The following is an 11,057-nucleotide window of genomic DNA, read 5'->3' on the forward strand; positions in this document are numbered from 1 at the left end:
AAAATCCAAGATTTTTTTTTTAGAAATGTATTAACGTATACCTCTTATGTGTCTACATCTTTATTATTTATATATTTTTCCGAAATAACTGAATAACCTTTGAACCTTTTCTAGGTAATCATCCTCTTTCCATATGATCATTACCATTTAATGAAGAAATACTCTCTCCTTCTGAGGTATTATCTGCAATTCGGTTTAAAAAAAATTAACACTCAACATGCCTCAAAAATAATAAGATCCCATGGGCAAAGCCCTGCTGTGAGATATATATGAGTGTAACCTGGCTAAAACAAACAAGAGTGGCATGTCTGTCTCTAAGTATAAAATTGAGCCTCAGTGAATTTTACTGTCCATGAACTTGCTCTGATGTTACAGAATTTACATTGCACCAAATGGGAACAATTAATCTAGGCCTAGCTGGTTGGCTGGACAATAAAAGAAGAAACTTCTCTTGATTTAATGCCATGCCTTTATTTATTCCATAATCATTTTTAATTTAGTCGAGAAACGAAATCTAGACTGGGTGGCTCAGCTGTTGAATGTCTGCCTTTGGCCTAGGACGTGATCCTGGGTCCCGGAATCAAGTCCCACATCAGGCTCCCTGCATGGATCCTCCTTCTCCCTCTGCCTATGTCTCTGCATCTCTCTGGGTCTCTCATGAATAAATAAAATCTTTAAAAAATAAATAAATAAACAAAATCCGAAGAGCTTCCAGAGATAGATCGGCTACCAAGGTGGGGTCACAGGGTCTTCATGGATGGATGGCCCCTCCCGCCCTTGTGACTTGGGCAGATGATAGGGATGGTGGACGGGGAAGGGTACATGGGAGTGGACACACCTGAACAGGTGCTTCCTTTGTGCAGGGCACCGTGTGGGGTCACTCGAGAAGGAAGAAGTGTTGGACGCAAAGGGCTCGCACCCTGGTGCCCTCCTAATCCTGTCCCTAACGAGACAGCCTTGAAAGATGGACTAAAGAGAGAAAGGGCTCAGAGCCAACGCAGACACACGCGTCATCAGGCTCTGTGAAAACCCCACTGAAGCGCACACAACGTTCTGCAGAAACGCATGCACGCACGGAGGAGGTGAGCCCCGTGGGCCTTAAGAGGACCGTGGGTTTTGACCAGCCAAGGTCGGGGGGGACGGAGCTGGTGAGCGAAGCCGCACACTGTGAGAACACAGAGCATATTCAGTGAACAGTAAGAAGTCTGCGATTAATCCCAAATCATTGAGAAACAAGTCACCTCACATGTTCTCACGCTGAGGCGAGACCTGTGTGGCTCCATTCCGGATCTCATTAGTTCCAAGAAGCTCCGTGTCACGCTTCCCGATTTGCGTCTCATTAGGTGGCAATGGCAGGAGCCGCGTGGTGAGGACGGACGCCTCTCGCGCTGGCCCGTGGGCTATTGGTCCAGACTCGTGGTCCTTTTCCTGTGACCTGACGTCGGGGTCCACACCACTGGCTACAGTTTCTGGCAGCCCCTAAATGAACTTGGAGTCGCCATGTGCTGACGACGGTCACTCTAAAAATAACAAGGGGAGTTATTGCCGTGGTCTGGGGTTTGCGTTCACCTGTAATGATTCTTTCTATATCTACGGTTGCTGTTTTCCAGCTCAAAGATTCACCTTCTTTGATGATTATCATGAGAAAAGTCAAGAAGAAAAGTCAAAACAAGGACTTGGAAAAGTATTTGTGTCTCCAAGTCCAGATGTAAGGAACGTGGGTGAAGAACATGATCTTCCAATAGGTGGAGTCCAACAGTCTTACACTCAGCAAAATTATCTAAACACATATTGCTCGAAGGTACGAATCATCTTCCAAAAACCACCGCCTAGTTTGATCGTAGAGCTCGTGTGCAGTTGCAAAAGGAGTTAACTCTGAAGACTTCAAATAAATGTTCATCGTTGCCAAATCATTTAGGGATCTCCAGTGTGTATGTGTATACACATCAGTCCTTCAAAAACAACAAAGAATTGAAACATGTGCCCAGGGGAAGCCCGGGGGCTCAGCAGTTGAGCATCTGCCTTCAGCCCAGGTTGTGACCCCGGGGTCCCGGGATCAAGTCCCACATCGGGCTCCCTGCAGGGAGCCTGCTTCTCCCTCTGCCTGTGTCTCTGCCTCTCTCTCTCTGTGTCTCTCATGAATAAATAAATAAAATCTTAAAAAAAAAAAAAGAACATGTGCCCAGAGCTGCTAAGAAAATGGGAAAAATCTCCCTCCATGGGAACAGCTTTCTTGAGTTTTTTCAATTAGCAGAATCAGCAGTGGGGGGAGGGGAGGAAGCAACAGGTTTCACTTTAACGAGACCCTAGCCCCACGCCATCTGACAGCTGTGGGGCAGGAGCGGTGCCTGGTACAGCCCCCGGCAGCGTTCTCACTCCCAAAGAAGTCCAACACTAAGGAACGATCCACCTCTTCCTCTATCAAAAAGAAAAAAAGTGATTCTCTGCATCTTCTATCAAACTAAATAACCCCACTAACAAAAGGCTGCCTCACATTTAGGAATTTCTCAGGGTTCCAGCTGTGCCCAGGAAACGTATCATACTCTCAAGTCGAGGAGGAAGTGCTGCTGCTCCCGGTCCAAGGGGAGACTTTGGGGAGCACCTTCCAAAGCCACAGGCTGGTGCTTGTAAATATGACCTCACTTAACCTTGGGGAAGCCCTAGGACATGGACACTATGTTAAGAGGAGGAAGCCAGGGCTCTAAAGATAACTTTATGGCCCAGAAAATCATCTTTGTTTTTTGGTTTGTTTTTTATTTTATTTATTTATTCATGAGAGTCAGAGAGGCAGAGACACAGGCAGAGGGAGAAGCAGGTCCCCTGTAGGAAGCCCGATGCAGGACTTGATCTCAGGACCCCGGGGTCATGCCCTGAGCTAAAGGCAGATGCTCTGCCACTGAGCCACCCAGGTGCCCTAAAGTCACCTCTTTGTAACACTAAGATGCCCACTTGGTGCCTTGAAAAGTGGCCTCTGCTGCCAGCCCTGTGGTGTTCTTAAATCCCAGACACTCACTGCAAAGTGAGGTGGCCCAGAGCCCTGCAAGTAGGGGACCAGGACACAGCCTGGGCCAGGAGGCAAGGGGGACCCACGGTCAGAGGCCCTGCACACTCCCTTCCACGTCTCCACGACATCCCGGGGAGAGAAGTGGGAGCAGAAGAGCCACCACTCGCAGAACCCCCGGTGTGCCAGGCCTGGTGGCTGGCCTGGGGTGGCAGTGCTGTTCCCAGACCATTTCCTGCCCGACGCCGGGCAAGCACAAAGCCAAGCCTGGAGCTTCCACCCCTCACCCGAGTGGTACCCGGGGTCCAGCCAAGGCTCAGCGTGGGAAAACCTGTCGGGGGGTGCAGGACAATTCCTCTCCCTCCCATCAGGGCAGGTGACCCCAGGGCACAAGGGACAGTAGGATCGTATCCACGAAACCTCAGATTCCCCGCAGGGCAAAGCAGAACCCGCCAAGGGTTCCAAGAGTCCTCTCCTTACCTGCACCTGCTGTCCCCAGTCCCAGCCATTGTCTTGGGTGGCGAGATGTGGCAAATTGTCTTTTGTTCTCAACCGCAGGCTTTTGCAAATAGTTTACACAACAAGCACACATAATTTTTATTTTCAGAGGAAAAGAAGATTCCGTTTCTTGAAAGGAAAACCGCCTTGTCGTGTTTCTATCCTCGTCCAGAGGCATGCGGAGGCGGCGGGATCTGGGAAGTCTTCGACCACTTTTACAGGTGAGTGAGCTTCAGCAAACCCTAAATATGAGGACTCCTAGGGGACCAATGGCCAGTGAAACAGTTTACACGGGGACGAGCACAGGGCTTCCCCTCTATTCCTAGGGCGGCGTCACACGGACGGAGGTGACCTAACCAAGTTCAGTCAAACAGATCAGTGGCACTTATTGAACCCGTACTAAGGGCAGAGCATTAATACCAAATCCTGGGTCCCCACGGCTGGAGCTGGGGCCCTGCTCCATGGTCCCCGCCGCCCGGGCCAGGGAAGGCAGGGGCACCCCGAACCAGCGCGATCTGAACAAGAACTGTGTGCCAAGACGGCGACACCGGGTCAACGCCCCAGCATGGGCCCTGGACAAGCGTCCCCGCCGCCCCCTCCACGGGGCACGTTTTTGCCCACGCGCTGTGTCCACGTAGCAGCGGACTTACAGTGACTTAAAGCAGATGGTGACGTGTGTCCCCTGCTGAAGCCATGTCATCTGCAGCTCACTTCCAAAGATTCCCGTGTGTAGGCTCGGGGGCCGTGTCTTCACAGGTGCCTGCATGTAAGCGACTCCGTGGTTTGGAGGTTGGGGTGACTACGTCCCGAATGCGTTCTGAGCTTTTGGAGCAACCGGGAAAAGAGCACATGAAATGTCCCCGTGAGTTGGTTGAGGAATGTTTTATATGCTGAATGCTGGGGTATAATTGATAGAAACACAGCTCATCGTGTTGAAGCAACTGAGAAAAACACATTCAAAAGAAGTAAAACAATATAAAATAGAGCTGGAGCTCGCGAGCGATAAGCCATTTATTTTCCTTTCACACCATATTGGATCACAGGGAGAGTGATGTCATTGTTTTATTATTTATCACTACTGGGACGTAGCCATGTGAGACTTGGCTGAGGGATCTGCATTTCAGACCATTTGTTTTCTTCTTTTATCATTAATCATTCCTCCAGCCAAACACTGAAGCTATGGAAATGCAGGCGTCCCCAACCCCCAGCTGTTACGGTCGTGGAAGACTTACTGCCACATGCCAAACGGCACGTCGGCATGTACACCGTTGGGCCAAAGACGCTGCTGACACATAACGTCTCCAGGGCTCGTGGAGGAGTCATCTGGGCCCCTCACTTCCCAGGCTCGGGGTCGAGGCCTGGGGAGAGGCGGCTCACAGTGGAGAGCACCCGTTCTGTGTGATTGTCATTACTAGATGGGTGACTTCGGGCGACTAGTATACGTGCTTCCAGCCGATCTTCTTATTTGTGAAATCGGTGCCCCCCCCCGCACCCCTCCTCTTGCTCCTCATCATCCTGGCTCCCCTTCTGAGAGGCGCGCTGCAGAGATGGAGAAGGTTCGCGTCACACGTTCTAGAAGCAGCATCAGTCCACGGAGGCTGGCTCAGACGCTTGGCTCCACATCACAGCGGGGTCCCACCGTGATGCCCAAATCCGGCATGACCTCCCATGACCATTCTCTCACTCTCTGCCCAAAACGGTGGCCACTGGCCACGTGTCACTACTGAGTACTTGAAACGTGGCTACCCAAACTGGGATGGACTGTGAAGGTAAAACACGCACCGGACTCCAAGGCTTACTACAAAGAGTCCACAACCTCCTTCCTTTTTTTTTTTTTTTTTTTTTTTTTTTTTTTTTTTTTAATTTATTTATTTATTTATTTTTATTGGTGTTCAATTTACTAACATACAGAATAACACCCAGTGCCCGTCACCCATTCACTCCCACCCCCCGCCCTCCTCCCCTTCTACCACCCCTAGTTCATTTCCCAGAGTTAGCAGTCTTTACGTTCTGTCTCCCTTTCTGATATTTCCCACACATTTCTTCTCCCTTCCCTTATTTTCCCTTTCACTATTATTTATATTCCCCAAATGAATGAGAACATATAATGTTTGTCCTTCTCCGACTGACTTACTTCACTCAGCATAATACCCTCCAGTTCCATCCACGTTGAAGCAAATGGTGGGTATTTGTCATTTCTAATAGCTGAGTAATATTCCATTGTATACATAAACCACATCTTCTTTATCCATTCATCTTTCGTTGGACACCGAGGCTCCTTCCACAGTTTGGCTATAGTGGCCATTGCTGCTAGAAACATCGGGGTGCAGGTGTCCCGGCGTTTCATTGCATTTGTATCTTTGGGGTAAATCCCCAACAGTGCAATTGCTGGGTCGTAGGGCAGGTATATTTTTAACTGTTTGAGGAACCTCCACACAGTTTTCCAGAGTGGCTGCACCAGTTCACATTCCCACCAACAGTGCAAGAGGGTTCCCTTTTCTCCGCATCCTCTCCAACATTTGTTGTTTCCTGCCTTGTTAATTTTCCCCATTCTCACTGGTGTGAGGTGGTATCTCATTGTGGTTTTGATTTGTATTTCCCTGATGGCAAGTGATGCAGAGCATTTTCTCATATGCATGTTGGCCATGTCTATGTCTTCCTCTGTGAGATTTCTGTTCATGTCTTTTGCCCATTTCATGATTGGATTGTTTGTTTCTTTGGTGTTGAGTTTAATAAGTTCTTTATAGATCTTGGAAACTAGCCCTTTATCTGATATGTCATTTGCAAATATCTTCTCCCATTCTGTAGGTTGTCTTTGAGTTTTGTTGACTGTATCCTTTGCTGTGCAAAAGCTTCTTATCTTGATGAAGTCCCAATAGTTCGTTTTTGCTTTTGTTTCTTTTGCCTTTGTGGATGTATCTTGCAAGAAGTTACTATGGCCGAGTTCAAAAAGGGTGTTGCCTGTGTTCTTCTCTAGGATTTTGATGGAATCTTGCCTCACATTTAGATCTTTCATCCATTTTGAGTTTAGCTTTGTGTATGGTGAAAGAGAGTGGTCTAGTTTCATTCTTCTGCATGTGGATGTCCAATTTTCCCAGCACCATTTATTGAAGAGACTGTCTTTCTTCCAATGGATAGTCTTTCCTCCTTTATCGAATATTAGTTGCCCATAAAGTTCAGGGTCCACTTCTGGATTCTCTATTCTGTTCCACTGATCTATGTGTCTGTTTTTGTGCCAGTACCACACTGTCTTGATGACCACAGCTTTGTAGTACAACCTGAAATCTGGCATTGTGATGCCCCCAGATATGGTTTTCTTTTTTAAAATTCCCCTGGCTATTCGGGGTCTTTTCTGATTCCACACAAATCTTAAAATAATTTGTTCTAACTCTCTGAAGAAAGTCCATGGTATTTTGATAGGGATTGCATTAAACGTGTATATTGCCCTGGGTAACATTGACATTTTCACAATATTAATTCTGCCAATCCATGAGCATGGAATATTTTTCCATCTCTTTGTGTCTTCCTCAATTTCTTTCAGAAGTGTTCTATAGTTTTGAGGGTATAGATCCTTTACATCTTTGGTGAGGTTTATTCCTAGGTATCTTATGCTTTTGGGTGCAATTGTAAATGGGATTGACTCCTTAATTTCTCTTTCTTCAGTCTCATTGTTAGTGTATAGAAATGCCACTGACTTCTGGGCATTGATTTTGTATCCTGCCACGCTACCGAATTGCTGTATGAGTTCTAGCAATCTTGGGGTGGAGACTTTTGGGTTTTCTATGTAGAGTATCATGTCATCGGCGAAGAGGGAGAGTTTGACTTCTTCTTTGCCAATTTGAATGCCTTTAATGTCTTTTTGTTGTCTGATTGCTGAGGCTAGGACTTCCAGTACTATGTTGAATAGCAGTGGTGAGAGTGGACATCCCTGTCTTGTTCCTGATCTTAGGGGAAAGGCTCCCAGTGCTTCCCCATTGAGAATGATATTTGCTGTAGGCTTTTCATAGATGGCTTTTAAGATGTCGAGGAATGTTCCCTCTATCCCTACACTCTGAAGAGTTTTGATCAGGAATGGATGCTGTATTTTGTCAAATGCTTTCTCTGCATCCAATGAGAGGATCATATGGTTCTTGGTTTTTCTCTTGCTGATATGATGAATCACATTGATTGTTTTACGGGTCACAACCTCCTTCCTATGTTCATAGTAATTACCTAGAAGTGATAACATTTTGGAATACGAGGTCCAATACAATATATTGTTAAAACTAATATATATTACCTGTTTCCTTTTACTTCTTTTGATGCAGCTACTAGAAAATTTGAAATTGTACGTGTGGCTCCCACGTTCACTCTCTCTCGGGTAGTGCTGTCCTAACAGCCCCACGCGGCCCACGGCCCGGTCAGCAGAGTCCACCTGACACAGCCACCCTGTGGGGACGTGGGGGCTTGTCCCAGGCAGCCCAGCCCTCGGCCTCCGTCTGGCCTGGCTGTTCCTTCAACCTTCACACAGCAGTGGGAACTCAGTCTACACCCATTCTTGCCTCCTGCTCTCAATGTTCACGTGGTATCGTTTAAAGCAGGCACCCCCCTCGGGGATCCCAGGGTGGCTTAGCAGTTTAGTGCCTGCTTTTGGCCCAGGGTGTGATCCTGGGGTCCTGGGATCGAGTACCGCATCAGGGTCCCTGCATGGAGCCTGCTTCTCCCTCTGCCTGTCTCTCTCTCTCTCTCTCTCTCTCTCTGTGTGTCTCTCATGAATTTATTTAAATATCTATTAAATATTCAAATATATTTTGTTTATTTAAATATTTATTTAACTAACTAAATAAATAAATAAAATTTAAAAAATAAAAAAAAACAAAACCAGCACCCCCTAGATACTTGCACTCCCAGGGCCAATGACATAGCTGAGGGTTATGGGTTCATCGTGTCCGGGTCCTAACCTCCAGTGCCATGCATATGAACTCTCATGGAGATAGTGTCTTTGCAGATGCCTTTAGCTAGGCCAAAGTCCTACTGGATTGAGGTGACCCTAAGTCTAAAGATTGGGGTTCTTCTAAGAAGAGGAAATGCCTGGCAAAGACAGACCCACAAGGAGCATGCCCTGAGACAACAGAGGTGGGGGGCAGGGTGATGCCCATCAGGACAGCAAGAACTGCTGGCCACCACCAGATGCTGCAAGAGGCAAGGAAGGACCCTACCCAGAGTCTCAGACGGAGCGTGGACTTCCGGTGTCCTGTGAGAGGATATGTGTTAGTTTTAAGCCACCCTGTTTGTAGTACTTTGTGACAGGAACCCCAGAAAAGGAATTACAGTGTCAGGGAAGGATCTCTCTGCAGAGCTCAGGTGTGCTCTCGTGATGAAAACAGTTTCTTTTGCAGGTTCGTAACCAAAGAGCCATCATTATAAGAAAAAAAACATATTTTAATAGTAATCATAAGACATAACCTCTAGAAAACAAAGCATAAAGAGTACATAGTGTCCAATTCTACTTATAAAAACGCAATTTAGATGAATGCCCACTATTTGCTTTGACATGGATGGAACTGGAGGGTATGACGCTGAGTGAAGTAAGTCAATTGGAGAAGGACAAACATTATATGGTTTCACTCATAAGGGGAATATAAGAAATAGTGAAAGGGATTATAAGGGAAAGGAGGGGAACTGAGTGGGAAAAATTGGAGAGGGAGACAAACTGTGAGAGACTCCTCACTCTGGGAAACACGAAGAGTCGTTGAAGTGGGGGGGGGGATGGGGTAACTGGGGGATGGGCACTGAGGAGGGCATGTGATGGGATGAGCTAGATGTTGGAAAATTGAATTTAAATTTTAAAAATGTGAAAAAAATAAATTTAATTAATTAAATTGAATTTTTAAAAACCCCACAATTTAGCAGCAGAGACCTGATCAGTGGTTGCCCGGGGCCAGGTGTGCAGGAAGAAAGGGACCACCAAGGAGTGGCAACTTTTGGGGACGATGGAAATGTTCCGTATTTTGAATCAATGGCGGGTCCGTGGGTCTATACATTTTTCAGAATTCTTGAAAACGCACGGCTCAAATGATGCAGTTATTGCATATGTCAATTAAGTTGATAAAAAGCTAAGCAAGGCATTGTAATAGAGACATTTTACCAGTGTCCGCGGGACCGTCTCCATCCTTATGTGGCACTAGCAAGGTCCCCACTACGCCGTACCACCAACACCGGTTCAGTTTCCCCAACAGGCTCTGTGCCATGAAATCTTCAGTCGTGCTGCCCATGGTGCTGGTTTTATTATTTTTCATTTAAGGAAAGGTTTTCACACTGAGACACAGTGAAAGGAAATGGAAAATCGAATGTTAACAAAGAACACACTTTTAACGATCACATGCAGGTCAGAGTTTTTTTATACTAACATTTTTAACATACTTGTAGTTCCAGTGCTTTTCACTTTTTAAATATTTCATGCGACGTATTGTGTGATTCTGTTGGGTCTCTTCACATCTCCTTTACACTGTCGGCGCGTCTTTCTCATGAGTGATTTTTCAACCATTTGAAAGAACGGGTAGAAATAAGAATGCAAACAAATAAATCATCGGATGCATGAGTCTTTAAAGTCTTGTCTAGATGCGTCATACTATTAAAGTCACGCCGTGAAAAAGGGTGAACCACAAACTCTTCACGGAAAGCAACTGCTAAAACTCAGAGGCTAATCACATATGTTCTTGTCATTAATTACACTAAGCAAACAATGGAAATAGTATTTTAAATACCATTGGATCCTAATAAGGTTTTAGTTACATGAGGAACATTTTTTAACATGAGACACACACACACTAATTTTCCTCTAGTCTTAAATGATGGCGTCGTCCACCATTAATATAAAATCCAAAAACAGGGAGGCCTGGGTGGCTCAGCAGTTGAGCATCTGCCTTGGACTCAGGGCATGACCCCTGGGTCCTGGGATCAAGTCCCGCGTCGGGCTCCCTGCATGGAGCCTGCTTCTCCCTCTGCCTGTGTCTCTGCCTCTCTCTGTGTGTCTCTCATGAATAAGTAAATATCCAAAAACAGTTTTGGTATCCTTTCCACTAAAAAGTGACCACATAGATAAAAAAGTTGCCAGGTGCCATGGCAAGACTTTGTGTCGTCAACACTCACAGAAGAGCTCTGATTCCTTTCAGCCGAAGCGGGGGGAGGGGGGGTGGGGGGTGGGGGGGGAAAGGCTGACAAAGACCCGAGAGTTCTCTTAGGGCTCCTACACGTCCTTGGAAGCCGGGTAGACACTGATATCATTTCCCCACGCATCACCATAACCCAGGGATTCCACAGAGTCAGAAATCCTTTAAAATAGTCTTGGAAAAAAAAAAACAGAAAACATCTAGATGGGAAAGGGCAAATGTGACCGCCATAATGATGGTATTAATTTACGTGCCTCTCTTTCTGTTTCCCTCCACACCATACAGCTTCATCATGCACCTGCTTAGAGATTATGAGAAGGTGGGACTCTTACCTGGTAATTGGTAGAACGATTGTTGGCTCCAAAAACTGTCAACAGTATAGACAACGACACTCTAACATTTATAGG

The 11,057-nt window shown here is 46.4% G+C and overlaps 1 long non-coding RNA gene across 1 annotated transcript; it reads right to left on the reverse strand.

Annotated features, from left to right (window-relative positions):
- Positions 1-326: 326 nt before the first annotated feature.
- Positions 327-10,668, reverse strand: LOC140601812 (uncharacterized). Its single transcript, XR_012004927.1, has 5 exons — positions 9,902-10,668; positions 9,627-9,796; positions 4,150-4,321; positions 3,482-3,757; positions 327-1,952 (listed from the first exon to the last, which is right to left on the reverse strand). It is a non-coding gene; the product is annotated as an uncharacterized lncRNA (long non-coding RNA).
- Positions 10,669-11,057: the final 389 nt, after the last annotated feature.

The sequence above is a fragment of the Canis lupus genome, chromosome 12, assembly GCF_048164855.1.
Source record: "Canis lupus baileyi chromosome 12, mCanLup2.hap1, whole genome shotgun sequence".
NCBI classification, from domain to species: domain Eukaryota; kingdom Metazoa; phylum Chordata; class Mammalia; order Carnivora; family Canidae; genus Canis; species Canis lupus.